The sequence below is a fragment of the Cryptotermes secundus genome, unplaced genomic scaffold (assembly GCF_002891405.2).
Source record: "Cryptotermes secundus unplaced genomic scaffold, Csec_1.0 scaffold213, whole genome shotgun sequence".
Lineage (NCBI taxonomy): Eukaryota > Metazoa > Arthropoda > Insecta > Blattodea > Kalotermitidae > Cryptotermes > Cryptotermes secundus.
The window spans coordinates 2,460,303-2,464,577 of NW_019731264.1; positions in this window are offsets into that span (position 1 = coordinate 2,460,303).

The window sequence follows — 4,275 nt, forward strand, 5'->3', positions numbered from 1 at the left end:
AGAATTTCCAATCCCTGTAGATGAAAAAGGACAAGAAAATGCAGTCATCTGCTTGCTGTTGCTTGCCTGTTCCCTTCCCCCATCTTGAAGATGGAAACAGTACGTTCTTCCGAAAGTCGGTACCCTTTACCAGAATAAACAGAGGCAAATACCTCTGAACAACGCCGTGAGAACGTCGAATCTAATAAGCGTAATAGTTTGAGGAGTGTAAGAACATAAAAGTTTAAAAACTCTTGCATAATTTGTTTTGTTTTCAATCAGCTGTAAGTGTTAGCTATTAGAATGAAGGATAGAAGAAAGAAAGGAAGAATGAAGGAAAGAGACTTCCACACATTTCAGTAGTGATAATGTATATCACACAATTCCATAATTCTGCTCCCTTCTCTGCAGCATAACTCCTATCTGCTGTCTTTAATTTAAGCAAACACTCTGAAGTAAGGTAAAATTAATTGTCCAAATTTAACCTGCGGGTCAAACAGAACCATTATTTGAATATAAGGGCGCACACTCTATAATCTATGCAATTATAGTATAAAGTGATCTTGTCTGAGTCCTTGTACACGAGTCTAGGGTATCATTTTGTGCAAATCGGAGAACTTTATAGCTTGGCTACAGCGGCTCCCAATCTAATTGGTCACGTGATTGTAGCCTGCTTGAATAGAATACAGAGTGCTCACGCACCGGTATGTACAACTGGCAGACATACTGGCCGTTTCTATAACAATAGATGAATGTCCGTGAACATTATCGCGGCAATGAATACAGGCAACAATAGAAGAACTGCTGTTTTATGTTACGGCTGGGAAACAACTTCCACCTTCAGAACGTGATAACATTAAGAATTCCATTGTTATGAGATACGCTCTGTGACTGGTTACTAGGTTACGCAACTATTCTGAATGGAAGAGGTTTTATATGCAGTCCGTGCCGCGGCTATATAACGAGAGCCGTGAGCTGTAAGTTCAGAGCAAATTGGAACTAGGAGTACAGAAGAGTACAGGAGGTCAGCCTGTGAAGACTTAACGTGTGAATACAAGACTTTATGTGCTATAGTGACAGTAATCTTGAGAGTGTAAGAACTAATTGTAGTTACGATTAGTGAAGATTCAATAAATCGATGCACCAATCCAAAGCTGCGTCTTAGTCAGAGACACGTGACAATATGTTGATCCCAAACTACTGTCTTATCCGAAACCTGCCAACACAATGGTCCCTTAGGAGACGAACAGTAGGAGGCCATGTGTAGGCAGGCCTGGAATTCAAAGTACTTTTACTGAGATTGATGGCACAGCGGCAAAACTGTGACTTATATCTTGGAGGCCTTAGGTTGAAATCTTTTTTAACATGTTGCAAACATGGAGTATATGAGAACTTACTGTTAGTTCAAGAACCACGAGCGCAGAGACCGCTTGAGAGCCTTCGAAATAGAGCGAATGATAATAAACTCACACACACCAAACATCCGTGCCTTGTGTGGGATTCGAACTCATGATCCCAGCGTCCAAGGGAGCGAAGACAGTTCATGCCTTAGACAGCGCGGCCACTGTGACCGACTCTTTTTTATTTACTGGGTGACAAATCTACAAATAATTTTGTAAATATCCGTGCCAAGTAATTTATATTTCATTTTGCTGTCTGAAGTATAGTTACGAAATCATACATCCTTTAAATAACCACGTACACTGAAGATGTTTCACTCTAGCTTCTGTTGATGACTTTCGCTTTCAGGCCACCCATCTGCATCAGGTTTATGTAGGGACAAGAAAGTGCTGCCACCAGACACTTTCAGAAGCAACTAGTAAGAAGAAACAGCAGGTAGGTAGATGGACGGACGGATGGATAGACGGACAGACGGATGGATCGATAGATAGATAGACAGATAGATAGATAGATAAATAGATAGATAGATAGATAGATAGATAGATAGATAGATAGATAGATAGATAGATAGATCCATTTCCCCATACGTCTTCATGGTATAGTGCTTAATTAGTTAATTACCTTTTGCCTAATAACAGAGCGTTGTAGCAAAGCGAGTGGCACTAATGTTGCAAGCTGCACCTGGCACGTAATTATGTGCCGTAATTTGTTAACCATTTCCCATTTTTAAACGTGCTTCATATAGAAGACGCACAGTTGAATGAGGCTTGTATTTCAGTTATGTATCATGAATGAATGAATGAATGAATGTATAAGGGGTGCGCCTTCTTGACCCTTGCACCGCGACCACAGGGATCCATTGTGCCTTAGTTATGTATCATAATCTTGTATGAGAAGCAGCTTTCTTGAGAAAATCCAAAATATTCGATTTTAGCTTCACGTGAAATGTTTGATTTATTTTGACGATGCCAGCCGAAATCAAATAATTTCAGTAACCTCTTGTGTAAATCGTTGATATCATGTTTATTGGAAATGCGATATAACATAATGATATTCAGAGATGAAACCTACGGACAGAAGGACACAATCTCCCCATTATACATTTATCACATGAAAGTCGCTAACTTACACCTTGTAAATGCGATATGGAGCGTTACTGAGTGACGCGACACAATGTTCTGGCCCGCATATCTTTGTGTTCAGGGGTAGCATAACTGTATATTTTGCAGTATTCCTATAGCTGTGTAACACATTGTTTAAGAAGCAGTTATCCACGTCAACAGAACCTCGACAATCTTGACTAATGGTACTCCTCAGTTCCCCAAAGAAATACAGGGATTGCGCATTGACTGGGCCACAACCGTGTCCTTCCAAATCCCTTCTAATCTATTAATCGCCGGTCATCCATATATTCGACGCTGTATAAACTGGATACTGACGTGGTAGAAAATAAACCACAAAAGAGAATTACGACTCTGTGCTATAACGCCATGTGGTGCTGGAAGAAGTTCATCGACGTTTCGGAGGAAGATACTTCGCCATATTTAGGACTGAAGAGTAAGAAAACAAGAAGCGGCCTCCGTAGTCTAGAGGTAACGTTCCCACCTCGTGACTCGTAGTACGCGGGTTCAAATACCCGGCGGAAGTCGTCGAATTTTTGAGGGTCGAAAATTGCAGGAAACAAGTCCTCCGGGAGGGACTTTAAGCCGTGGGTCCCGTGTCGTAGCTTTACGGCACGTAAAAGAACCTCATTTCTCCAAAGGAGGTCACTGAGCCAAATTACGGACGTTTCCCGCCCAACAGCAGTCTCTAATACCTCTGGTAGATGGGGGAAGCATTATAGATACCTCTCAGCTAGTAGAGCCGGTCTCGCTGGCTGGGCGGGACTGATGGTAAGCACCAGTACCGGTAGGATATAGAGACTGGTAGAAATCATAGAGGGAAGCACAATGGACCAATACAGGTCTAAGTGCATGGGGAAACCCACCCTCTCCAATAACTAACTAACTAAGAAAACAAGAACTAAAAGCCGAGAAAACGCTCTACTGAAATGCTCTTCGGTTCTGAAGATGGAGACAGTATATTTCTCCGAAAGGTCAGTAAACTTTTACTCCTCCTTGCTGATTTACTGCTTGGCTTACTCACCGACCCCGAAGGTGGAGTCAGTATGTTTACCGGACTACATGACGTCACATCCAAGAATACAGTTCTCTTCATAAAATTCCAATATGTGCCCCACTTTAAAATACGTAATTTGAACTTACGCTAGAATCATGTTTTGAAGATGTGAACTGTGTGGCTTGCAACTTCACTGCGTGGAACACAGTAATTGGTTCACTAGGCTTTGCCAGCAAGCACAGAACGTGGGCTTCTGATTAACAGTAATGGACCACTTTCATCATAAGCTACATGGCGGGCATGCCAGTTAATTTCCGTTAAAACATGACCAGCTTCTTCTGCTAAATGGAGTATGCAACACACTGTAACCCAAGTTCTGTGGTACGCAGTAGCCCTTCCTAACTATATTCATCTCACAAATACGAGGATTACTGACACGCTGATTCGAGTTGCTGAATTCTTTTCAATTGCAACATTTTCGCTGAAATGTACAAGAGAAAATCATTCTACGTGGTCTGACAATAAAGTTCGCGAACTCATCTAGCGAAGTTTAACCAAGAAATTTAATGTTGGTGGCGACATTCTCGCGACGGCACACCAGAACACATTCAGACAATAATAGACATCACTCAGAAAAAGACTGCCATAGATCAACACCAAAACAGTTGTGACACGCTGAGATACCAACATCAACAAAACATACTGCAGTCTTTGTTCACTGCCGCCACGGCAAGCACAGCGGCGACGTCCCTAAGCTTATTGTCAGACCTCTCAGGT